The 27,345-nt window shown below is 44.9% G+C and overlaps 1 long non-coding RNA gene and 1 other non-coding gene across 7 annotated transcripts in view; one reads left to right on the top strand and one right to left on the bottom strand.

Annotated features, from left to right (window-relative positions):
- LOC143440871 (uncharacterized) overlaps positions 1-27,345 on the bottom strand; it is a 54,063-nt gene that overhangs the window by 16,269 nt on the left and 10,449 nt on the right. For 2 of the 6 annotated variants that reach the window (XR_013108216.1, XR_013108217.1), the window contains exons 3-5: positions 24,139-24,236; positions 23,026-23,153; positions 15,757-15,915 (exon numbers count right to left, since the gene is read on the bottom strand). This is a non-coding gene — a long non-coding RNA (uncharacterized LOC143440871). Of the gene's footprint in view, positions 1-732; positions 15,916-21,530; positions 23,154-24,138; positions 24,237-27,345 lie in introns of those variants that run through there. The other 4 variants (XR_013108215.1, XR_013108213.1, XR_013108214.1 and 1 more) reach the window with 4 other exon arrangements.
- LOC143441071 (U1 spliceosomal RNA) lies at positions 15,749-15,920 on the top strand. The gene has a single exon (XR_013108315.1). It is a non-coding gene; the product is annotated as a U1 spliceosomal RNA (small nuclear RNA).

The raw sequence follows: 27,345 nt of genomic DNA, 5'->3' as shown, positions 1-27,345 counted from the left end.
GTGGGATGAGGCTATAAACCCTCAATGGCCACCCCTGATGATGTACTTCCTCCAGCAAGGTTCCACTTCCTAAGGGTTCCATAACCTCTTTAAACAGTACTACCAGTCGGGAACCAAATGTTCAACTACATGAGCCTATGTGGCAGGGAACATTTTTTCATTCAAACCACAGCCAGGGAAGTCTCCCAGACTTCTCTGTGACTAGTGAGAGAATCCCTGCTTTTATATTATATTATATTATATTATATTATATTATATTATATTTATGTTTTTATGTTTTTATGTTTTTATGTTTTTATATTTTTATATTTTTATATTATGTTTATTATTATTATTACTGGATATTTTATTTATTTACAATTCAAATGTTATCCCCTTTCCTGGTTTCCCTTCCCCCCTGCTTCTATGAGGGTGCTTCTGCTTTTATAGCCAGTCAAGACTGCACACTAGCTGTCAGGGGTTGGAGATGTTCCTGTCCAACCAGAGTAGCATGGCTGTGAAGGGGCAGGAGTGGTCACTGATAGACAGTTATCTGCAGCAGTTACTGGCAAGATCATCTAAGGTCTTTCTAAAGCTTTCAAGGCTTACGCAAACTTCCTCAAATCAGAGACGTTGTTGGCGTGGCAGCCACAATAATAATTGTGGTTCTGTAAAACCCAAATGAAAAGGACCCCACCAATCCGTGGAGAACTGCAGATGCACCCCAAATCACTCACGAGAAACACAACTTGATGTAATCACAAGAGGTTTATTGGCTAGCCATGGCTGTCTTCCCAAAAGCCCACGCAGGGGCAGAGAAATTCAGCAAAGAACAAAAGAAGTTTACAGCTTTTAAGGGGGAATCTACAAACCAGGTGGGGGTGGAGTTAGGGAAGAGGGAAGGCTGAGAGTGGAGTTAGGGAAGGGGGAAGGAGGGGGAACAGCTCACTAGGTCATCAATACATTTGATCTCAAATTCTTAAGATGGATGGTGTGTCACTTTATAATTGGCTATTTCGAACTAGTTTCACACTATATATCATGAGCTCCAGTTCAAGGGGGTCAGGCTAATCTCGAACTTTTAGCATCCTGGCACCAATTGTCTCAGGGCTGTTAGTTCAAAGCGTGGCCAGGCTAATCTCGGGCCCATAGGCCCATAGCATCCTGACACCATACATCTTAGGGTTTGTTTAGTTAGGGCCATCTGTTCAAATGCTCAGCTAATTTCCTGGGACTGAGACGACACAGTGTTTGACTTACAGGTTTTTATGTCTTTGTTTTTAAGAGTAGGGTTCAGGGGATCAACTTATGATTTTTCTATCTTTCAGTTCCAATAGTAGAAACGAAGTGCCTTGGGGAGTCTGTCTGATTTGAAGTCCCTCCCAGGTGTCAGTGGCTGGTTTGGTGACTCTCTTAGCAGTCACGGGGTATTTAAAGCAGTCGTAACAGCCACCATGATGTCTGAGGAAGCAGATGCTTGATTGGCAGCTCCCATGATTCCCCCAGGAAGTGGCTACCTCCAGTGAACCTTCAGACACAACCGCAGTGTCACTCACAGACCTGCTAGATGCTTCACTTGGTAATTAAGATAACTATCTTGATTCTGATCCACTCTTGTCCTCCCTGGGACAGGAAGTTGCTGATACAATCTAGGCGAAGGGGAAATGTCTAGACAGCTGTCAGTCAAGCAACTAAATTTCTGGTTCCTGGGGGAAAACATTATGGGAGTCTGGCTGAAAGATCTGATATGGAAGTAATTAGTCATCTTCAGTGAACTTTATCTAAGAACACTTATCCCCCATCAGTATCCTAAAGAGGGCTAAGTTCTTCAGCTCAGTCTTAATTACTTGCATTTCTTTTTTTTTCCTTACTCTTCAGTCAGCTGTGCCCTGTGCTCAGAAAGGATGGACACAAAAATAAATCTTCCTAATTCAGGTCTGGTGCAAAGGAAAACCGTTTTTCTTTCTTTTTTCATTTTTTAATATTTTTATACAGGGTCTCGTTATATATACAGCTCTGATGGTCTTGAAACTCACTACGAAGACCTGACTGTCCTCAAACTCAGCGATCTTCCAGCCTCTGCCTCCCAAGTTCTACACTACTATACCTGGCTCCTGTTCCTGTTGTTTAAATTTAGGTATATTTAGTGTGTGCTTGTGTGTGTGTGTGTGTGTGTGTGTGTGTGTGTGTCTGTGTGTCTGTGTATGTGTGTGTGTATGTCTGTGTATGTGTGTGTGTGTCTGTGTGTATGTGTATGTCTGTGTATGTGTGTATGTGTATGTCTGTGTATGTGTATGTGTGTATGTGTGTGTCTGTGTATGTGTGTATGTATGTATGTGTGTCTGTATGTGTCTGTGTATTTGTGTGTGTCTGTGTCTGTGTGTGTGTCTGTGTATGTGTGTGTGTCTGTATGTGTCTGTGTATTTGTGTGTGTGTCTGTGTGTGTGTCTGTGTATGTGTGTGCCTGTGTCTGTGTGTCTGTGTCTGTGTGTGTATGTGTGTGTCTGTGTCTGTGTGTGTCTGTGTGTGTCTGTGTATGTGTGTGTCTGTGTGTGTCTGTGTATGTGTGTATCTGTGTCTGTGTGTGTATGTGTCTGTGTCTGTGTGTGTATGTGTCTGTGTCTGTATGTGTCTGTGTATGTATGTGTGTCTGTGTGTGTGTGTCTGTGTGTGTCTGTGTATGTGTGTGTCTGTGTGTCTATGTATGTGTGTGTCTGTGTGTGTATGTGTCTGTATGTGTCTGTGTATGTATGTGTGTCTATGTGTGTGTGTGTATATGTGTCTGTGTGTGTCTGTGTGTCTGTGTCTGTCTATGTGTGTGTCTGTGTGTGTGTATGTGTGTGTGTGTCTGTATGTGTCTGTGTATTTGTGTGTGTGTCTGTGTATGTGTGTGTGTCTGTATGTGTCTGTGTATTTGTGTGTCTGTGTGTGTATATGTCTCTGTGTGTGTGTCTGTGTCTGTGTGTGTGTGTCTGCATATATGTGTCTGGGTGTGTGTGTCTGCGTGTGTGTGGACATGCATGTGCCATACTTGTGGAGGTCGGAATACAACTTGTGAGAGTCGGTTCTCTGCTAGCGATGTGGGTCTAAACACCAAGCACATTTTTCCACTGTGGTGATTTGAGTGAGAAGTACATTTTTGACTGCTTATACTTTTGATTGCTTGGTGCCCATTTAGTAGAACTGTTTGGACAGGATTAGGCTGTGTGGTTTTGTTAAATGAGGTGTGATGGGGGGAGGGGCTTTGGAGCTTCAAAAGCTCACATTAGGCCCAGTGTTTCTCTCTTTGTTAGTTCTCAGTTACTTTTCCAGAGTAGGCTGGTGTGGTGGTTTGAATAGGTATGGTCCCCTTAAGCTCATGTGCTTGAATGCATGGCCCATAGGGAGAGGCACTATTAGGAGTTTCGGTCTTGCTGGAGTATATATGATCTTGCTGAAGGAGGAGTGTCCCTATGGGGGCGGGCTTTTACATCTCATGCTCAAGCTATGCCCAGTGTGGTACACAATCTCTTCTGCTGTTTTTAGCTCATGATGTAGAACTCTCAGCTCCTTCTCCATCACCATGCCTGCCATGTTTCCCATCATGAAGATAATGGACTAATCCTCTGAAACTATATGTCAGCCCCAATTAAATGTTTTCCTTTATAAGAGTTGTCATGGTCATGGTGTCTCGTCACAGAAACAGTACCCTAAGACGGCCTGCCTGCTGCTGCCATGATCCCCACTATGATAATAATGGGCTAATCCTCTGAAGTTGTAAGCAAGACCCCAGTGAAATGTTTTCTACAAGTTACCTGGGTCATGGTGTGTCTTCACAGCTGTAGAGCAGGAGCCGAGACACCTGCTAAGCCATCTCACCAACCTGGGCAAACTGGTTAAGCATAGCTCAGGCCCCAACAGTGGGAAAGGCTCTAGAGTGGATACTGAAATCCCAAACATGCGCTTTTGCTGAGCCCTTTAACAGGTCAGGCAGGCACAGCCCTACCTGACATGATAGGCAGTACTGTTTCTCCTCACTGAGGTAGATTTTGGGGTGCAAAAAGATGGCTCGTGCTACCCACAACACTGGGACACAGCCTGGGTGCACCTGAGGGATGTGGAGCAGTTCACTGTGTTTAGAGACTTGCAGTGCAGCTGACACGAGGACCTCACCACAACCACCTCATCCCTTCTAGGTCGGTCAGGCAAGCAGCTTTAACACAACCCAGTTATATCCCACAACTTAGCAATGCCTTAGTTAAGGCATCCCCTGCACAGTTTACAAACTCCAGGCTTAAGTGTGTGCCTAGAGAAAATGAAGCCCATGTGTCAAAGAGACACCTGCAGTGTCATATGCACCGTAGCATTGTTCATAATAACCAAGAAGTGGAGTCAATCCAAGTGCCTGTCCTGATTGGTTTCAATGTTAACTTGACACAAGCTAGGGTCATCTGGGAAGCCGGAACCTCAACTGAGGAAACGAATTCATCAGATTGGCCTATAACAAAGTCTGTGGGCATTTTCTTGATTAATGATTGATGCAAGTGGTCTCAATCCACTGTGGGAAGTGGCACCCCTGGATAGGTGGCCCTGGGTTGTATAAGAAAGTAGGATGAGCAAGTTATGGGGAGCAAGCCAGTAAGCAGCATTCCTCCACAGTCTCTGCTTTACTTCCTGTCTCTAGGTTCCTGCCATGCTTGATTTCCTATCTTGGCTTTCCTCAAAGATGAACTGTCATCAGGACACTTAGACTAAGTGGATCATTTCCTCTCAAGTTTCTTTGGTCATGGTTTTATTACAGCAAAAGAAGCTAACTAGGGCAGTGCACTCTGTAAATGAATGGATAAAGAGACTGTGGCACACATACATAATGAAGTACTATTCAACCATAAAAAGAAGGAATTCACGAGATTGCAAAGGGCTTAACAATTAAGAGCACTTCCTGCTGGAATCGTGGGGATTTGGAGTTTGGATCTCAGCATTCACATAACAAGCTGGGTGTCATGCATAATGTCGTCAACTCCAGCCCTGAGTGTTCTGATACCCCCTTCTGGCCTCTGCACACAGGCACACAGACAGTGCATACATGTGCCTATACCCTCATACAAATACATACACAGACATAAAAAGATAACATAAAATTTTCACATCAAATTAAAAAGAGGGGAATTTTGTCACTGTGTCAACACATATAAATCCAGAAGATGTGTGAAATATACCAGGCCACATAATAACTGGGATCTACGAAGGCTGAGCTCATGAGCAGAATAGAGACTGTCAGAAGATGAGGAAGGAGTAGGGTTCGGTGACATGCTAGTCAAAAGATACAGAATTACTGTTATATGAGGGGTCCAGGTTATGGAGAGAGAGAGAGAGAGAGAGAGAGAGAGAGAGAGAGAGAGAGAGAGAGAGAGAGAGAGAGAGAGAGAGAATAAGAGAGTATCTGGGGCCAGGAGTGATGAAAAAGACTAAGGGAAGAGAGAAATAAGGAATGCGTGCTAATAGTTTTAAGTTTTCCTTCTTGGGTGATTAAAATATCCAGAGATTGGTTGTGGCAAAAGCAGCCTAATTCTGTGAACATAGTAAGAGTAGTTGGCTTGTGTTCTTTAAATTAGATAACTGGGAGCCAGAAAGATGCCTCAGCAGTCAAGAGCACTTACTGCTCTTGAGAGGACCCAGGTTGTGTATTTCTTATACACCACCATCTGTAGCTCCAGTTCCAGGAGATCTAACGCTCTTTTTCTGGTCTCTACAGACTCCTGCACAGACACGGTGTACATACATACATTCAGGTACACATATACACATAAAATAACGGCAAGTAAGTTAGGCAACATAGTAAGGCCAATAATACAAAACTGTTTTAGGCTGGCAAGATGGCTCAGTGAGTAGGGTGCTTGCCTCCAAGCCTGACAACCTGAGTTTAATCCCTGGAACCTATATGGTGGAAGGAGAGAATTTGCCCTTTGACCTTTACATGTATGTTCTGAGACATGTGTGTCGTCTCCTCATGCACACATACAAAATAGACGTCATAAAATATCTGAAGAAGCAAGAATTTTCTAAAGGTTAGTGTGGTAGTCCATTTTTTTGTATGGGATCTCAGCATTTGGGAGGTCAATATAAGAGAACCCAGACTTCAAGGTCATCTTTTAGTTACATCTTTTAGTTTGAAGCCAGCCTGAGTTACATAAGACCCTGTCCAGAGGAGAAACAAAAACGATTACAAAGGTGTTAGGCAGTTCTTGAAGTTTAAGTAAAGGCTGGAGAATCAAGCTCTGAGGCCGGGCTTGGTAATTTATGCCTGTAGATAATTCCAGCACTCAAGAGGGTTGAGTCGATGAACTGCCAGGATTTCAGAGGCAGCTTGAGCTACAGAATGAGACCCTGCTACAGAGTCCCATCCCTACCATCCCTATGCAAAATGACGCAGAGGAAGCAAGACAGAGAATATTGAGCCAAATTTGGACCAGTGGGTCATCCTAGTGTGAAAGACACTCCTGCTCAGAGCTGGAGGTGTAACTCAAATGTTAGAGTCCTTGCCAAGTACGCACAAAGCACTGGTTTTCATTCCCAGTGTCACATAAACCAGATATGGTGCAGTTAATCCGAGCACTACACAGGTGAGGGCACGAGGTCAGAGTTCAAGGTCAGTCTGAATTCCATGAGACCATGAGACACTGCCTCAAGAAAGAGGGAAGGAATAAATGGAGGGAGAGAGGAAAGGAGAAAAGAAGTGAAAATGGAGAAAGAGAGGAGAGAAGGGGAGGGAGGGAAGGAAGAAAAGGGAATAAATAACTAGGTATACCATCATTCCTCGTATCTCTGCCTTAACTCTCCCCCAGCGAGTCTCACATAGAACCATAAGATAGGTGGAGTCCAGAACTGACTCTAAACAAAACCCAATAAGGAAACAGTGGGCAAGCAAGTACTTCAGTTACCATAAAAGAAGGCGAAGCAAGACTTCCCAACAAGCCCCAGATGGATGGAAACTTTTTCCAAACAGGAAAAGAACTTTCATGCTCAGAGCCAAAGATGGCAACCATGATCTGTCTCTGCGCACACCAGCCAAGGTGATGCCTTAAATAAAACCTCCTGTACCTCCTGCCTTCCCACACACTTTCCCCCAGGTGCCCAAGAAAGTTTTTTTTTTTTTCCTGTAAATAAGAGACTGACAGTCCTGTGGGTGAGAAGGTTGAGCTCTTCAACAATTCAATATGCAAAATTTTCAAACATAATGATTGAAAGAATTTGACAATGACTATCTACTCATATCCTGCTTGAGTTCTTCCAATAGCAGCTTACCCTGAGTGGTTTTATAATATAGCATTTTTATTAATTCTTTTAGAATCTCATACTTTCATACAACATACTTTGATCATACCCACCTCCACTCCTCCCCTAACTCCTCTCAGATGGATCCTTCACCCTATCTTAATTTGAGTCCTCTTGGGGTTGCTTGTTGGTTTGTTTGTTTACTTGTTTATTTTAATAATCCTCAAAGTGCAATTTCTGCTGCTCATACACTCATCCGTATAGAGTCATACATTAGAGCTTAGCGGACTTACTAAGGGCCACATCTTTAAAGAAAACTGATTTTCCTCCCAGAAGCTATCAGTTGTCAACAGTTCCTCAGCTAGTTAGGGGGACTAGTGAGCCCTTCCCACCACCATGCAGGGTTGTCAAATGCATGATTTTGTGCAGGCATCAACAGCTCCTGTTTAGTTCATAAAATACTGCAGTTCTGTATTTTATGCTGTCCTTTGGGGCTCTTAGAGTCTGAACCACCAACAAATATATATAAAAAATGTATATAAAAAATATACACGGGCTGGAACTAGACCTCCACACACGTATGTAGCAAATGTATAGTTTGGTATTCATATGGGTCAGAAACAACTGGAATTGGGGCTATCCAAAAAGCTGTTGTGTGTATATGGAATATGTTCTAGCTGGGCTGACTTGTCTGGCCTCAATAGAAGAGAAAACACCTTGCCTCATGGTGACTTGAAGTACCATGGTGGGGGGGATACTCAGGGGTGCCCCACCCACTCAAAAGAGAAAGGAAAAGGGAATGGGGAAAGATTATGGGAGGGTGACTGGGAGAGAGTAGTGAACAGTGTAAAAAGAGTAAGTTTAAAAAATTAATTTAATTTTAAAAATACAGCAGTCCTATTGTATCCAGAAGACACTGTTTTGCTTGCATCCTCCCTGGGCTCGGGCTCTTTTAGAATCTACCTATCTCCTTTTGCATGACCATGATCTTTTGGCCTGGGAGAATGAATGTGAGTGACATGTCCTATTTATGTCTGAGCAGTCCACACTCACTTATTCTCTGCTGAAGTATGAGTGACACACTCATCACTGGGTATAGAGATGGAATGAAGAGGGCAGTTTGATAGATACTATGTCCATGTCTTAGTTAGGGTTTCTCTTGCTGTGACAAAATAGCATGGTCAAAATCGACTTGGGGAAGAAAGGGTTTCTTTTAATCTTACATTTAAGTATCAGTCCAACCATAAGGGAAGCACAAGCAGGAGCCGAAGCATAGAGGGATACCACTCACTGGCGTGCTCCTTAGGGCTCACCCAGCCTGCTTTCTTATACAAATCAGGATCATCTGCTCAGGGTTGGCACTGCCTACAGTAATCTGAGACCTCCCAGGTCAATCATTAATCCAGACAATTCCCCACAGATTTGCCTAAAGGCCAATCCTATGGAAGCATTTTCTTAATTAAGATTTCCTCTTCTGCTGAATGCCCCAATGTGGGAGAATTCAAGAGAGGGAAGGGGAGAGGGGGTTGATGGGTGGGGGCACACCCTCATAGAAGTAACAGGAGGGAGGATGGGATAAGGGGTTTCTGAGGTGGGGATGGGGAATGGGGAAAGGGGATAACATCTGAAATGTAAATAAATAAAATATCCAATTTTTTTAAAAAAGAAAAAAAAAAAAGATCTCTTCTGTCTGAAGAAAAGGCCATCCAGAAACTGCCTCACCTGGGGAATTATGTCATAGGCAGACACCAAACCCAGACAATATTGCTGATGTCAAGAAGTGCTTGCTGACAGAAGTCTCCTGAGAGGCTCGGCCAGAGCCTGGCCAATACAGATGCAGATGCTTGCAGCCAACCAAAGGAGGAGTTAGGGGAAGGGCTGAAGGAGCTGAAGGGGATTGCAACTCCATAGGAAGAACAACAATATCAACCAAGCAGACCCCACCCCCCAGAGCTCCCAGGGACTAAACCAGCTGCATTTGTAGCAGAGGATGGCCTTATATAGCATCAATGGGATGGGAGGTCCTTGGTCCTGTGAAGGCTGGATGCCCCAATGTAGGGGGATGCTATGGCAGTGAGGCAGGAGTGAGTGGGTGGGTGGGGAAGCACCCTTATAGAAGCAAGGGGAGGCGGTGGGATAGGGGGTTTGAGGAGGGGAAAACGGGAAAGGGGATAACATTTGAAATGTAAATAAATAAAATATTCAATGAAAAATACATTTTAAAAAAGATTTCCTTTTCCCAGTTATGTCTAGGTTTGTGACAAGTTGGCAAAAGCCAGTATAATCCAGTTAGCCAAATAATAGTCATAGGGCCTGTAAGCTCCTTGATAGGTTCCTAGCCAGATTTACAGTACCAGGCATGAGCTTCCTTCTGTTGTGTGTGTGAATGCTTGTTTGGATTTCTGTTAGGTGGATGCTGAACTCTGCAACTCCTAGTGTAGAGTGAAAAATTATAAAGGCCATCTTATGAAATATGTGTAAATTTTTCGCCTTAGACCTTGGGCAGAAAAGCACTTGCCAGCAGGTTTGGGTCCATCTAATTAGTTACAGAGGAGGGGGAGTTACAGTACAAAGGCCTGTTAAGAACATCCCAGAAACTGACTGGCCAAGGGAAGAACTACACCCTGCCCCCATGGTATGGCCTACTAGTGTTCAAAAAAAGGTAAAACAACCAATCCCGTGCCCTACCCCACCCATATATAAGCGCTATGCCCCTGAGCCACGAGGTCAATCCCTCTATCCCCTATGTGAGATATGGGGATATGGGCTGGCCCTGAGCTCTGATTTAATAAACCACCTCATGTGCTTTACAGCAAAACGGTCTCTCGTGTGTCCTTTGGGTGCGTGCTATCCTGTGACGTACGTAAGTGGACCCCCTTTGTGGGGAGTCCCGGACCTTTCACTAGGTCCTGAGAAGAAATTGGAATTCCATTTCTCTGGATATGCCTCCCATGCATAGTCATACAAGGTTGTTGTTTCTGAGACCAAATTCACAAAATATGGAACAAACTGCTGACTATTTTAAAATTTTCTTTAACATCAACTTATTGTATAGTGGGGCAGGGGCATATGACATGTGAGTGTTAGAAGCTAACTTGAGTGAGACAGTGGGTTTCAAGAACTGACCTCAGGTTGTCAGGTTTATCATAAAGTGCTTTTACTCACTAAGCCATCTCAGTGGCCCACCACTGACCGCTTTAACTTTGTAAACTGATGGGCATATCCATACTTAACCTAACTCCAAGACAGATTCATCACCCTGAAAGGAGATTCTAAAAGAAAATTTTATGGGTCCCATGAAAAACATACATAAAAGAAAAGGGCCTTATAGATTCTTTTCTCCCTAACCTGAGTAGCTAAAATCGCCACTCCGGTTGGCCAACCAGAGGCCAGTTAATCCATTAACAAAGAATGCATAGTTACAGGACAATGGGCTACTGAGTCATCCCAGGAATGAAGATAAGAGATAAACATCCACCTGCAGGAACTGCTCCCCGCCCCCATGGACGGTTTTGGCCAGATGTTCAAAAATTGGAAAACAACCAATCGTGTGCACCCGCTCGAAACTTTCTCCTTTTCCTCACCCCGAGCTTATATTAACCCTAAACCCCAGAGCCACAAGGTCGATGCCCCTGTCTCCTACATTGAGACACGTGTCGGCCTGGAACGTTCCGCCATTAAACTACCTCGTTGTTCTTTCAGCAAGTTGGTCTTCCATGTGTCCTTTGGGTGCGCGCCATCCTGTGACTCGAGTGGGGTCCCCTTTGGGGCTTCCCGAGCCTTACAATTCCATCCCATTAAGCAATCATTCCAAGTCCTGGGCCAGCAGCTCTGCAAGTTAGTGATCTGCTGCTGTTGGCATGAATTTCGATATACATGGACTTACATGCCCTGTGACTCTGTGTGTCTGGATTCTCTCTCTCTCATCATATGCACTCATGTTCCAGGTATCAACACTTCATCCTATCTCTGGCTGAGTAATATTCATTTTTGTGGGATGCTGGATGGAACCTAAGACCTGAAATATGCTAGGCAAGTGCTCTACCACTGAGACACACTCCCAAGCCCTCACTAGGGCACTCTAGGCAAGTGCTCTACCACTGAGACACACTCCCAAGCCCTCACTAGGGCACTCTAGGCAAGTGCTCTACCACTGAGACACACTCTCAAGCCCTCACTAGGGCACTCTAGGCAAGTGCTCTACCACTGAGATACACTCCCAAGCCCTCACTAGGGCACTCTAGGCAAGTGCTCTACCACTGAGATACACTCCCAAGCCCTCACTAGGGCACTCTAGGCAAGTGCTCTACCACTGAGATACACTCCCAAGCCCTCACTAGGGCACTCTAGGCAAGTGCTCTACCACTGAGACACACTCCCAACCCCTCCCTAGGGCACTCTAGGCAAGTGCTCTACCACTGAGACACAGCCCTGATCCCCTTTCCTATTATTTTGAGGCACCAGGCTGGATCCATTGCATCATCATACATTTTGTTTTACACTTTCAACCACTGATGGGTTGTTTCTAATGATCTTCCAACTTTCTCGTAGAACCCAAGAGTTACGGGATTTACCTGTGGGCCCACACATCTGGCCCTCAAATCCCAGCTCTCTCTCCTATCTCTTATTTGTCTGATGGTGGCCAGATGTCTCACCTTCTCTGAACATCTGTTTTCTTGAATACACAATGGCAATAATGACTGTGTCTGACTCACAGGATGGGTGTGAAGGTCAAGAGAGTTGGTCTATGATGAGTCTGTGGAAGAACCATTAACTCTTTCCACTGGAATGAAAGCCGATGTGTTTGTGCAGCCAAGCCATAAATGCACTGGGAGGGAGTCAAGTTTAAACTCACACTCAGGTCCCATAGATAGACCTACTCCCACCCCACCCCATGCTTCTCCTCTTCCTCCTCGTTCTCTTCCTCCTCTTCCTCCTCCTCCTCTTTCTCCTCCTCCTAGTCCTCTGCTTCTTCTCCTTTTTCTTTTCCTTCTCCTTCTTTTTCTCCTTCCCCTTCCTACCTCCTCCCCTTCATTTGGAAGTCACCCTAGCCCTGGGAAACATCCCAGAAGTCATAATGATGATAACAGCAGTGAAGAAATGTGACCACTGTGGAGGTCTGATAAGCAAAGCCCCCATAGACTCACGTATTTGGATGCTTGATGATAGGGAGAGGCACTTTTAGGAGGTGTGGTCTTGTTGGAGTAGGTGTGGCCTCGTTGGAGGAAGTGTGGCACTGTGGAGGCGGGCTTTGAGGTCATACATGCTCAAGCTACACCCAGTATGAGACACAGTCTCCTCTTGCTGTCTCCAGAGCAAAATGTAGAACTCTCCTTCTCCATCACCTTTTCTGCCTGGTGATATCATCCTGCCATGATGATAATGAACTAAGCCTCTAAAAAATGTAAGCCAGACCCATTAAATGTTTTCCTTTATAAGATTGCCATGGCCATGGTGTCTCTTCACAGCAATGAAAGCCTATCTAAGACAGTCATCATGGCAGGAAAAAATAAGAGTGATAAAACATACACAACAGATTATTACCCAGTATACGTCCTTGTTCTAGTCTGCTTCTCTGTTGGTGTGATAAAATGCTGACTTAAAACAATTTGGGAAGGAAAGGATGTGTTTGGTTTACAAATTTAAGTCCATCATGGAGGGAAATCAGGGAAGATACTCAAGTGAGAACCCAAAGTGGGAGGGGTGGGAAACAGGAGCTGAAGCAGAGACCATGGAGGAACACTTACTGGCTGGCTCAGTTTGCCTTTGTATACATCCAAGGGCCACCTGCACAGGAACGGCCCTCCCTTCACACATTAATCATCAATCAAAAAAATACCCCAAGAGACATGTCCACAGACCAGTCCAATAGAGGCGATTCCTTTGTTGCAGTTCCCTCTTCTCGGGTGACTATAGTTTGTGACAAAAACTAACCCACACAGTTCCTTATTATTAGAAGATTCCTAAAAATATTTTTGCTCTGTGATTAGAAAGCAGACTTCATAGGGTGTGGTTAGCATGACTCCCGTCGGTATGAGACACCCAGAAGGCAAATCCAGGGTCAGAGAGCAGATTAACAGGGGAAAGGAGAAGGGAATTACTTCTTTCGGCCTCAGATCATTCTGTGGGCTTGGGGAGATGCTCCTACCTCACAAGTGTGAGAACATGAGTTCAAATCTCTAGAACCCTCATAAACTGGGGAAGGTAGCATGGGTCTGTGATCTGAGCACTGCTATAGTAGGATAGGAGATGGAAACAAGAGAATCCCGGAAGCATGTGGGACAGCTAGCTTGGTGTACACAGCAGCAAACAAAAAGTTTCCATATCAAACAAGGTCAAAGAGGAGGACCAACACCCGAGGTTGTCTTCTGGCTCCCATATCAAACACACATACACGATTACAACAATGTGTTATGTGCTTGTAGAGATCAGAGGATAACTTTCAGGAGTTCATTCAGTTTCCACCTTGTTGAGGCACACTCCCTCTTGTTTTTGCCATGCCGTATCTCCAGCCTAGCTGGTTCACAAGCTTCTAAGTGACAGAATTGAACCTGGGTCCTCTAGAGGAGCACTCAGTACTTCTAGCCACTGGCCATTTCTCAAGCTGCCTTTTTTTTTTTTTTCTTTAAAATGTTTTCTCTTGGGAGGCAGAGGCAGGCGGATTTCTGAGTTCGAGGCCAGCCTGGTCTACAGAGTGAGTTCCAGGACAGCCAGGACTACACAGAGAAACCCTGTCTCAAAAAACCAAAAAAAAAAAAAAAAAAAAAATGTTTTCTCTTTTTGTGTTTTGAGACAGGAATCTCTCTACTTAGTCCTGGCTGTCTTGGAGATGAGGCTGGCCTCAAACTCATAACTTTTAACTCTCATCTTGCTTTAAGAATAGTTTTACATGGGTTCTGGGCATCCAATTCTGGACTTCAGGTTTGCAAGGTAAGTGCTTCTTCCCATTGAGCCATCTCTATGGTCATAAACAATATTTAGAAGGTGGTAATGGTAACAAAGAAACATGTATAAAGTCCAAATCTAAGACAGCTGGTTGGCACTGAGGACCCTACTTGCAAATGTCCACTGAAAAAGGGACTTGGGTGTTGCCATCCCTTTCTTGTTCAAATCATCTCCTGCGTCTTTCTCTCACTCTATGAGCTTCTTCTAACAAATGCTCCCTTTTCCTTTTCTTTTCTCTCTCTCTCTCTCTCTCTCTCTCTCTCTCTCTCTCTCTCTCTCTCTTTCTTCCTTTCTTTCCTTTTTTTTTGGTTTTTGTTTGGTTTGGTTTGGTTTGGTTATTGTTGTTGTTTTGTTTTTATTTTTATTTGTTCTTTTTCTTGTTTGTTTTTTGTTTTGGGGTGTGTGCGTGTGTGTGTGTGTGTGTGTGTGTGTGTGTGTGTGTGTTTGAGGCAAGGTCTCTCTCTATGTACTCCTGGCTATTCTTGACCTCGACATGATACTAGGCTGGTCTTGAACTTACATCCACCTGCCTCTGTCTCCCAAGCAAGGACTGAATTAAAGGCATGTGCCATCAAGCCCAGCACAACAATTCTTTAAAAATGATTTCATTCCATTCTTCAATGAGCCTACAAGGAAAAGCAACAGAGAGAGAGTGAAAAAGAAAGACAGACAGAATATGCATTTTAAAATATAGGAGCTGCTAGGTTCTGCTGCCTTTTTCTTAGTTGGTGACACATCGCTCCATCCCTGTCATGCTATAAATAAAATGATTTAATTTTATCTCACCTGCTGGAGCGAACGCATCTGCAGCACCAAGGCCCACACACATTTCTTGCCAAGTTCCATTCAGAACCTTACTGCTGCGCTTGGAATCCCCCAGCAGCTTCTTTTGTCTGGAAATAAACTCTGAACTCCCTACCACAATACTTCTGACTACTGCAGTTCCTAGACCCAGGCTTTAGCAATTCAGCTCTCCGAAAAACATCCTCAGAGTCTTCAGCCCTGTACAGGGCCTTTGCATTTGCTGAGACATCTGCCTGGCACGCACTAGCCATAGCTGCTTCTCACGCTCGCCGTACAACCTTTCGATGCTACCTTAAAATACCTGTCCTGGGGGCCTCAAAATACCCTGAGAGATAGCTCAGTGGTTAGGTGCACATGTTATTCTTTTAGAGGACCTGGGTCCAGTTCCCAGCTCTCACGTGGTGGCTCACAGTCTGCAGCTCTGGTTTCATGAGGATCTGATGCTCTCTTCTGGCCTTGTGGGTACTACATCCACAGGGTTCCCATACATACACACACACATACATTCATACATACAGGCAAAACACTCAGACATTTAAACAAATTTTAATTAAAAATGTTTTACTAGTTCTCCTCATAATTCCAAATAAAGCGGGGCCCTCATTATGTCCTATCAGACTTCTATATCCATACTCTGTCACTCAATCCACATGTGTGCACTCAAATGGGGAAGGTTGTGTGCTGCTCCCAGCCCACAGCCACCATGGCCTGAGTCAACAGCAGGAAGCAGACTCTTCTAACTTTTATGTCTAAAATCTGTATCAGGATACTTACCTAAAAGAAGAGATACCATGATCACGAAGGTGGTTTTCCCAGGGTGAGGTTTATTCATTACATCCAGAACATCTAGATATTCTAGTCCCTATAATTTCCCCAAATTCAGGAAACTTGACTGCATATTTGGTGGTAGTGAGAAACTGTATTCATGCTCTCCTGTGGAAAAAATAAAAACATTTATATGATAAATCCCAACCTTGAATTAAATGGCATTTATAAGCCTTTTTTTGGTGATTGGTTTTAAAGTCATGAGGATGAAGCTTCCATTATGGCATTAGCATCCTATATGGTGAGAGGTACACTGGAACTAGATCTATCTATTTATCTGTCTACTTATTTATCTATTTGTTTATCTATTTATCTATATATCTATATACTTATCTATCTCTCCTTTTCTTTATCTATTTATCTATATATCTATATACTTATCTATCTCTCCCTTTCTTTATATATTTATCTATATATCTATATACTTATCTATCTCTCCCTTTCCTCACTACATGAGGATTAAGATAGCTATGTATCTGCAGCCTGAAAGACAACTTTCAGAACATTCTAGAATTTCCCCATCCATTTTATCCACTTCCAGGGAAGCCAGATTAAGATAGTCCTTTGCGGCTGCCCACAGTGTGTCAGGAAAGTTAAACATGAAGGTCCTGCAAGACTCTTCCTTGTCCAAAACTGTCTATTGACAAGGCTAGTCTTGTGCAGCTGATGAAATCTACAGCAAGCTCAGGATTACAATGGCTGCTTCAGACTCAGAAGATGGTATTTCATGGCTGTCTTAGTCAGGGTTTTACTGCTGTGAACAGACACCATGTCCAAGGCAACTTTTATAAAGGACAATATTTAATAGAGGCTAGCTTACAGGTTCAAAGGTTCAGTCCAGTATCATCAAGGTGGCAGCATGGCAGCATCTAGGCAGGCATGATGCAGGAGGAGCTGAGAATTCTACATCTTCATGTAGGGAGCCGCGGCAAGCGGTGACAACACTCGCCATTACATGATGGCACAGGCAGCCGGTGCTCCCACAAGTAAACAACTAACTACGCAGGTGCAAAAGGCAAAAGCGCGCCAAAGTCACTGCCCATCCCGGGGCGTAATATGGGTAATGAGTGAACATCCAATCAGAAGTGAACACACCACTCTAGGGTACATATAGCAGTGCCTTTTCCAGGCTTGGGGTCTTCCGCTTCTGCTGATACAAGAATAAAGCCTCGCTGTAGTAACCACTGGAACACTGCCTCACGTGTCTCGTTCGTGGGTGAAGGGGACTCGGAAGGGGCGTGGAACATCTTCATCTGAAGGCTGCTAGTGGTGAAATTCTTATAGCTCACCCCCACAATGAACACACCTACTCCAACAAGGCCACATCTTCTAATAGTGCCATTCCCTGGGCCAAGCATATACAAACCATCACAATGGCCTCTCTCCCTATCTTCTGGCCCTTACATTCTTTCTTCCTCATCTGTAATGTTCTCTAAGCCCAAGACAGCAAGATATCAAAGTCTTGTTGAGAAATAAGCACTCAATTATCAATTACTGTCAGCACTTTATACAGTATGAGTTTCTGCTTTTACCACTGTTCACTACAGAGACAAGTTTCTTTGATTAAGACTGAGTAGCAATTATCTATGTGTATAAATATATTTAGAAGGTAGTTTGTTGCTATGTCAACCTAGCCTAGCAATAGTACCAAGTGTCCTCTGAGAGCCTATGAGTTTCCCAGCCGAGTGTTTCTGACTAGATTTGCAGTGCCAAGCAAAAATCCCTTCCTATGTAGCAGACCCCAGATCTAATCAGAGAATGATTGGTTACCCCCAATAACAGTCATGCTCCTATTACACAGAGGACTAATCTTGCCTGCTAGGTTGGTGCTGCTGTTTATAGATTTCACACCCTCATACTGATAAATTCTGACAGTCATTGTCATGAGTTCTGAACCTACTGGTGAATTCTCCAAGTTCCTGTGGATACTTCCAAACAGATGGTGAAAGTACTGGTAAATTTGAGTCTCCATACAAAACCAAAAGACATGAATAGAAGAACAAGAGTTGAAGGGACAGAGAACTTAACAAGGATGGGAGAAGTATAAAAGAGAGTAGGTGAGAGCAATCTTGATATAGTTTACACGTGTATGAAATTGTCAAAAAACAAACTTATCGCCAGACAGTGGTGGTGGCACACGCCTTTAATCCCAGCACTTGGGAGGCAGAGGCAGGCGGATTTCTAAGTTCGAGGCCAGCCTGGTCTACAGAGTGAGTTCTGGGACAGCCAGAGCTACACAGAGAAATCCTGTCTCAAAAAACAACAAACAAACAACCCACAAACTTATTAACTAAAACTAAAACAGAAAAACAAAAAAAGGGAGTAGTTTTATAGGGCCAAATGGAAACAGTGCAGTCTAGATGTTTCTTCTACAGCTCAAAGAGGAGGGGTGCCAGGGAACTCCTGAAGGAAGTGTTTCTCAAATGTCCCTGTCTGAGGCTGAAACATTCCAAAAGTAAGCAGGTTGTCGTGTTTCAAGGCATGTTGGCTGCAGTTCTAAATAGTACCACTAGAGGTCAGTATTCAGTTTGTCAGTGTTAACGACCAAAACAAAACAAAACAAAAACAAAACAGCAATCATGAGCAAGTATCATCTTGTTGTCTAAAATCCCATGAAGGGTTGCTTATGACTTCCTTAGAGATAATCTATGCATCAAATTACTGCAAACCTAATACCTTACAAAAAGTCAGGTGAATTTAAGGGAGCAAGGTAAAAACCTCCCTTCAAAACCAATGGGATTCCTGACTAACAGGTTTTGCATGTGAATTATCTACTTTCAGTTCATTTATTTTTGTTTGTTTGTGCTTTGACTTCTTGTGGTCTCAAAAACTCTGTAGAGGACTAACTAACTTTCTAGACATGACAGACAACTCATCTATTGTGAGCTTTAATTGGACCTGGGCTCAACTAAGAGACACGCCTGTTTAAGACAGGTCATTGCCTGTGACCTGTGGACTGAAGGTCAGAGGCTCTCCATGGATTGTGTAGGCCTTCAACACTAGATTAAGACAGCTGAGGCATCCAGCTTGGTGGACTGGGCTACTAGGCTCTCATCCTCTCTAGTGTCCATGTTGGGGGCCGACTTTTAGCAGAAAGCGGCTATCAGCTTTGCAGCCATCTTGAGCCATATACCCTGACATGAGACTTGGATTACAATAGCCTACAACAGCTGAGAACACTCTGATAATCTTGGTTTAGATACCTTGAGATTAAAGGTGTGTGAGATTAAAGGTGTGAGAGATTAAAGGTGTGTGAACTTAGAAGTGTAGAGATCAGAGTTAGAGACAAGACCTAAGGGCATGATTAAAGGTGTGACCAAAAGGCGTGGCTTAGAAGTGAGACATAAAAGGCAGAGACAGAACAGATCAGAATCAGACACATCAGACATCAGGTAGAAGACACTTGGCTCCAGACAGAATCAGACACAGCAGACAGAGGAGACAGAGAAGGAGACACTTAGAGGAAGAGAGACTGAAGAATAAACGGGATTGGATCACACCCTGTCTGGTCTCCATTCTTCGAGTCTGCCCTCACCCTCGCTCTTGCTGAACCCCGACCCTCGGACTGGAGCGGCAGCTTGGGCCGGGATACAGTGGCTGCCCAAACGTGGGTCGGCCCGGGCCTCAACATTTTGCCTGGGCTGCGACGTTTTTTGGCCGCCCCAAGGTGGGGCTAGTGTGGACCCCAACATGTCCAGACAGCCATTGTTGAACGACCAGCCCATATTGTATAGACCAATCTAATAAAACCCCTATATAGTATCTACTCTTGAGACCCTGTCTCAAACCAAACAACAGCAACAAAAACATTATGTCAATTCTGCTCCTCTAAGTCATCTGTTCTCAGCTGTGGGTTGTGAGCCCTTTGGGTGGTTGAAAGATCCTTTCACAGGGGTCACAGATCAGATATCCTGCATATCAGATATTTGCATTATAATTCATAACAGTAGAAGAATTATAGTTATGAAGTAGTAAGGAAAATTATTTTATGGTTGGAGTCACCACAACATGAACTGTGTTAAAGGGGAACATTGGGATGGCTGAGAACCACTGCTCTAAGTAAATCTAGTTAGTATATCTATACGACTTTGGTTCCAGTATGCAGACTACACAGTCTAGAACCCACCCCCAAAATACACATACACAGACACACAGACACACACACAAACACGTACACACACAGACACATACACACACAGACACACACAGACACACAGAGACACAAACACATACACAGACACACACAGACACACACACACACACCATCTACACCCTTCTCTGTTGGGTCTGTCATGTCCTGGATGATTATTCTCTGTCATCAAGGTTTGGTTTTCACCTGGGACTGAAGTGCATAATTTTACATATAAAAACAGACCTGTCCTCCAGGTTCTCCCAGCATCTCTCAGCTAGCTGGCACACCCTGCCCCCAACCTGGAACTTCCAGCCCAGGAGTTGGGCTGCCTTTCCCCCAGAGGTGGCTCTTTCCTATAAAAATCCTCTCTCTCTCTCTCTCTCTCTCTCTCTCTCTCTCTCTCTCTCTCTCCCTCCCTCTCCCTCTCCCTCTCCCTCTCCCTCTCCCTCTCCCTCTCCCTCTCCCTCTCCCTCCCCCTCCCCCTCCCCCTCCCCCTCCCCCTCCCCCTCCCCCTCCCCCTCCCCCTCCCCCTCCCCCTCCCCCTCCCCCTCCCTCCCTCTCCCTCTCCCTCTCCCTCTCCCTCTCCCTCTCTCTCTCTCTCTCTCTCTGTGCCCTTTCTCTTCTCCCATTCTCCCTATGGAGACTCCTGGCCTCAATCCTTAGGGCCACTGAACTCACCTGAGTGCAGCTTCCCAATAAACCTGCCTTTAATAAAACCTAATACGGCTATTCCCAGTACCTCCTGACCAGCCTTGTGCTTCCCCATGCAGTTTTGTGTGGCTCTGCATGTCGCCATGTCTACTAAACGCTACCCTTTCAATGGCTGTTATTTGTCATCTGTTGTTTTCATCATCTCTATATTCTGAAACATCCTGATAGCTGCATGAAATGAGAAATAAGGATGTGCATCCCAGAGGTTTGGAGTGGGAAGGGTGCCATTGTGAACACTGGACCAAGCCACATCAATAGAAAGCACTGTGGAAGAGAGAGGTTCTGGGAACATTAAAACTCCTCCTAACCAGAGTCCTGATACCATCCAAGCCTTTTTTCTCACTTGCAGACGCTTTCTGCACAGGTGAGCGACAACTTTGTTGCCTGTGATGCTCCCGCAGATGATAAGACAGAGAGAGATAGAGCCACAGAGACAAATATTCTTGCCCAAGCCTGGAGGCTTTGGCAAGTCTTTGCTATCTTCCAAGCCTGGAAGAGCCACAAGATCAGAAGGGGAAAAGGAGGACTTAGGTGTGGCACCTTTGGGGGAAGCTGCCTTCCAGAGGGGCTGAGGATGTAACTCAGCTGGTAGGGCACTCACCTAGCATGAACAGAGCCCTGGGTTTGAGCCCCAGCACAACATAAAACTGCACGTGATGGTGTGTACCTGTAATCCCAGAACTCAGGGGGTGGAGGCAAAAGGATTAGAATTGTAAAGTCACTCTCTGCTATATAGCAAGCTTGAGGGAGGTCAGAGTGGGCTGGTTAAAACTTTTTTCTTTTTTTCTTTTTTTCTCCTGTTTTGAAACAGAAGAAATGGAAAGAAGGGAGGGAGGGAGGGAGGGAGGGAGGGAGGGAGGGAGGGAGGGAGGGAGGGAAGGAGGAAGTCTCATTATCCAAAATAGTTTATACACAATCATGGCTGCCTCCCCTAGAGTCCAAAAACCCCACTGGATGCTTTTGTGAGTTGAATTTAATATCTCCACCCACATTCACATCCCAGGCCTCCAGCTCCCACAGGCTCTTGTAAACGCTTATCTCCAGGTGGTGGCACTGTTTAGGGAAGCTGTGGGATCTCTAGGTGAGGTGTAACTGACAGAAGTAGGTCACTAGGTGCAGACCCTTTTAGGTTGTACCTGATTCCTATTTTCTCTCTGCTTCCGGGTCTACCTGTGGCACAGCTTCTGGCAAATGCTCCACCCACCATGATCTGATCTCCACCATGTCTTCCCTGCCGTGATGGACTGAAACCCTCTGACACCAAGAATAGTTGCTCCAATTTATGCTGTTTCTGTCAGGTAACAGGGATGTAAAAATAACTAATACAGGTGTCACTTAGGATGTGCTCAAAATGCCATACAGTTTCTTTTCCATTCAAGTGATGACTTCTTTGCCTGGCATGTCTGCCCTCTTATAAAGTAGATGTATTAACACCAAATCATATACACCCAATGTCCAGCTAGAGCTAGCCCACTTTCTTTTTTTTTTTTTTTTTTTTTTTTTTGGTTTTTTTTTTTTTTTTTGGTTTTTTTTTTTTTTTTGGTTTTTTTCGAGACAGGGTTTCTCTGTGTAGCCTTGGCTGTCCTGGAACTCACTCGGTAGACCAGGCTGGCCTCGAACTCAGAAATCCGCCTGCCTCTGCCTCCCAAGTGCTGGGATTAAAGGCGTGCGCCACCACCGCCCGGCCCACTTTCTTATTTTCAACTCCAAAGTCTGTTAAAGATTTTCAGTTTGCAGTGGTAGATAAGAAAAACATATTCACCAGTGAAAGTGTAAAATCCGGTATGAAGTGCCCCAGCTTCCATTTCTAATGACAACTCCGTAGAAGTTCCCTGAGCTGTGCAAACGTCGCATGATACATCTCTATTTGTTAGGTTTTTATAATAAAGCTGATAAACTTTATTTTAAAGTATAATAATAAACCAAATGTCTTAGTCTGGGTTACTATTGCTGTGATGAAACACCACGACAATGAGGGAAGTCAGGACAAAAACCCCAATAGGGCAGGAACCTGGAGGCAGGAGATGACAGAGAGAGATGGTGGTGGGGCTCAGGGGTGAGGATGCTGCCTCCTGGCTTGATCCACATGGCTTGCCCAGTCTTGCTTTGTTACAGAACCACATTACAGAGATGGAACCACCAGCATCCTCTACCATCAATCACAAATTAAGAAAATTCTCTACTGCCTCATCTTGTAGGGGCATTTTCTTTTTTCCTTTCTTTTTATTTCCTTTCTTTCTTTCTTTTTGTTAATTTTAATTATTTATTCACTTTACATCTTGATCACAGCCCTCCTCCCTCCTCTCCTCCCAGTCCCACCCTTACAAATCCTTCCTCCCATTGCAGGGGAACCCCCCACACACACATCATCTTACCTTGAGGCATCTAGTCCCAGCACGCATCCTCTCCCACTGAGGCCCAACCAGGCAGTCTAGATATGGGGAAGGGGATCCGATGGCAGAAACAAAGACAGAGAGAGCCCCAACTCCACTTGTAGAGGATCCTACAAATATGTAGGGGTCTAGGTCCAGCTCCTGCATGATCCCTGGTTGGTGACCCAGTCTCTGTGAGCCCACATGGTCTCGGGATAGTTGACTCTGTGCATCTTCTTGAAGTATCCTTGACCCTTCTGGTTAGCATTCTGTCTAAACTCCACCCCACAGTTACCTGGCAACAGCCAGGCAGGCCTAACTCACTATAAAAAGGACTGCTTGGCCCCTCCTCCCTCTCTTGGTCTCTTGTTCCTCTCTTGCCTTCTTGTTCTGGCTCTGTCCCCTCGCCCCTTCCCCATCCCCTCCTCACCCTGACCCCCATCCCGGCTCCATGTGCTCATGGCCCGCCTCTATTTCTCTCCTCTCTCCCCTCTCCCCTCTCCCCTCTCCCCTCTCCCCTCTCCCCTCTCCCCTCTCCCCTCTCCCCTCTCCCCTCTCCCCTCTCCCCTCTCCCCTCTCCCTCCCTCCCCTCTCCCCTCTCCCTCCCTCCCTCCCCTCCCCTCCCCTCCCTTCTCTGGAAGCCTTGCCTGGCTTCAGGAAGTGGCTACTTCAGTTTCTATATCCCCTACTGGTAGGAATCTGAGGCATTTTCTTAATTAAAGTTGCCTCCTCTCAGAGACTTTAGCTCCAGACAAGTGAACATAAAAGCAGTCAAGTAAACCCATGTTCCATTATGCTTTCTTTTTCTTTCTTCCTTCCTTTCTTCCTTCCTTCCTTTCTTTCTTTCTTTCTTTCTTCCTTTCTTTCTTTCTTTCTTTCTTTCTTTTTGACATAGTCTCATGTAGCCCAGACTGGCCTTGAACTGACAGTATAGTTGTGCTGGCATTATTTACTGGTATACTTTAACAAAACGCCTGATTTATAAGGTACTAGATGTTAAACCCAAGACCTTGTGCATGGTCGGCTAGCATTCTGCCCACTGGGCTTCATCCCAGTCATGTAAATGTAGAAGTTTTGTATATGAGTGTTTTGCCTGCATGTAGGTATGTACACTACCTTGCCCTAAACAGTCAGAAGAGGGCTTCGACTTCATGAGACCAGAGTCACAGATGGTTGCAAGCCACCACGCAGGTGCTGGGAATTGAACCCAAATCCTGTGCAAGAGAAAAAAAAATGCTTTCAATCACTGAGCCAACTCTCCTGCTGTGTATAATTTTTATTAAAACGTAATTAGTGCCGGGCGGTGGTGGCGCACGCCTTTAATCCCAGCACTTGGGAGGCAGAGGCAGCCGGATTTCTGAGTTCGAGGCCAGCCTGGTCTACAGAGTGAGTTCCAGGATAGCCAGGACTACACAGAGAAACCCTGTCTCGAAAAAAACCAATAAATAAATAAATAAATAAAATAAAACCGTAATTAGTTTTAATTTGCTTGTGTGTGTGTGTGTCTGCTCTTGAACACACACCAGACACCAATGTATGCTGGTGTCCTGAAGGCCAGAAGAAAGTATTGGATCCCTTGAAGCTGGAGTTATAGGCAAGTGTCTTACACTTGACATGGGTACTAGAAACTGAACTGGGGTCCTGTGAAGGAAGCAGCCAGCCTTTTAAACTGCTGCGGTCTCTCTAGGCCCTATTTATTTTGACATTCATTAATTTTTTATGTATACATGGGTATACACATGCCATAGCATGTATGTATAGGTCAGAAGACATGTGGGAGCCTGTTCTTTCCTTAAACGGAGGACAGAAGTCAGGTCCTCGGGCTTGGCAGAAAGCACCTTTACCTAATGAGCCATCTCACTGGTCCTTAATCTCTTTTGACAAGAACTCCAGTTGTGTCAGAGCCCATCCTTGTGACCTTAATTTACTTCAGTCATCTCCTTTAAAGACAGAAGCACATCTGAAATGCTGGAGTCTACCGTTTCAATAGGGATTTCGGGTGGTAAACACATCAGCTAAAACACACTTTTACTTGGTGTGAATTACCTCTGACCTCTGACACCATAATGTGAGTTCTCCCAGTGCTTGGAGCAATGTACTCAATCTGATTGGCCCCAGAGTCACTTAGCTTCTAAACTCCAAACTGAAATAGTCTTTCTGTAGGGAGGTGGAAAGCTCATGAAATCCACAAGAAACTTACCCCCATCCCCACCCCAGTCAGAGGTTCCAGTAGAAACAAACAATTGATGGGGGAGAGGAAGCTAGTCAGCGGAACTGTCTGGAAGATATCAGGGATCTCCGGGAATGCAGGGTTTATGCGATATCACCCATGCTGGAGTCGGCTTTGCGGGTTTTAGTTCACCAGGCTGTATTTGGATGGAACCTGTCCTCCCTACTGTCTGCGTTCTCTGTCCTGGATGACCAGAAAGACTCCTGTGTGAAGTAGCACAACAGAGCTGCTTTCCTGGTGATCTTTGGATGGAGGACATCAAAACAGTGTGAGCTGGAGGTGAGGGGAAGGAAGACAGAGAAGACAGCAGCTGCAGCTCTGTTACTGATTCTACAAGGCCAAAGGACTGAACTTGGAGAGTGTAGGTTAAAATGCTTCAAACCAGAACCCCAGAGCCCAATTATCTCGGGCTATTTTTATTCCCTTTGAAAGCAATCCACTGACCACCCCTGTGTCTGACCTAACATCCTGCAAGTATCAAAACCTTCAAATGTTATCATCAGAAATGAATTGAATTATTCGACATCCAGCTGGTATCAGACCTCGGCTCCCAGGTGGAGGAAATACATTATTAAGGGTTTCGTGAAGCAAAATGAGAGCTGCTTATTAAAAGATCCTAGGAAAAGAAGCACCCTTAAAATGTATTCTTAGTACCAACCTAAAAAGCTAAGAATGGCATCGGATGGCAACAGAAACCTATAGCGGGTATTTCCTGCACGGAAAAGTATTGGCTCAGGACCCCAACACCAAGTTCTCAACACAAAGGAGATGTATTTGCCTCAGAGGGACTAAGTAGGTAGGGGAATAAAAGACAAAGATGGGACATAGAGGATAAGGGAGAAGGGGAGGGGAACAAGGAATGTGGGGGAAGAGGGACAAAGGACTGCCTCTGGATAGAGAGGAGACAGACATGGAACATGGGAGAATAGAGGTTTATAAAGGTACAAGAGGAAACCCTGTGTTAGGATGAGGTGTTTAATTTTAATTGGCCACGTTAATTAGCTGAGCCAAAGGGAGCTTCTGATTGCCGGACTTCAATGCTTTGATAGCTGAACCTTGGTAGTCAGCCTCAGGAGGAGGAAGTGGCCACATAAGAGAATAGGGGTCTAGCTTTAGGAATGTAATCTAATGAGTTTTAGCAAGGCAGAGAGAATGGGGAGAACGGAAAGGCCTGTCAGAGCCATTCCATGCTCACCACACTCAAGATAGCCAGAGTCCCTTCATTTCCCCCCATTTTGCCATAACCCATTCATCTGTGACCCACAGCAATGTGTTTGACAATTTATGACTGTTTTTCTATAAGTAATAAAATCTAATGGAACTATTTTCACAGTAGAGCATGGCTTTGGAGTGGGGGTTGGGGGGGGGAGGAGGCTGAATCTCTGTTCCTGGACCACGCCTACTTGATGTGTTTTATAAAACCAAGGATGTTTTACAGAGCAGTATATGATGTGATGGAAGGAGGCACCTTGGCGGCCCAGGCTGAGGCATTCCCCCACCACCGAGGTACCAGCCATATGATGGGTTCAGTATAGAATAGAGTTTATTTAGGGGCATGGGAAGAAGAGTTGAGAAGGGAGTAGAGGCAGAGAAAGAGAGGTGGTAGAGAAGGGGGGGTGGAGGCCAGCTAGCAACACATGGAGAGAGGGGGGATGATAGAGAGGGAGAAAAAGGTGAGAGAGAGGAAGAAAAAAAGGGACAGAAAGGCAGAGAGGCCCTTTTATAGCAAGCCAGGCCTACCTGGATGTTGCTAGGTAACTGTAGGGCAGAGCATAGAAGGAATGCCAACACTATTCATTTTGGGCCCCATAATAACCAATAGCTTATTCCCTTTGGGGAAAGGAGTGTGTTTTGGAGGTAAGGGTTCTGGTGTTGCCTTGCCGTCAACAGTAGCTGGCACTAAGGAAATCACCCATTCGTTAAAGACTGATCAAAAGGGAAGAGGGTTTCCTAAGTGTTCCACCAGACAAAGATTCCAGCTGCTTTTCTGGCAAGATGTGGGGGAGAACAGCCAAAGTGAAATGGCACCAGTCAGAGCACCCCAGTTTCCTTGTCTTGATGTCGGAAATTGGAGCAGTGGAGAAAGGGAGAGA

This window comes from Arvicanthis niloticus, chromosome 30, assembly GCF_011762505.2.
Source record: "Arvicanthis niloticus isolate mArvNil1 chromosome 30, mArvNil1.pat.X, whole genome shotgun sequence".
Taxonomy (NCBI): domain Eukaryota; kingdom Metazoa; phylum Chordata; class Mammalia; order Rodentia; family Muridae; genus Arvicanthis; species Arvicanthis niloticus.
The sequence above is the reverse complement of the archived record's forward strand: the minus strand, read 5'-3'. Positions and strand labels throughout refer to the sequence as shown.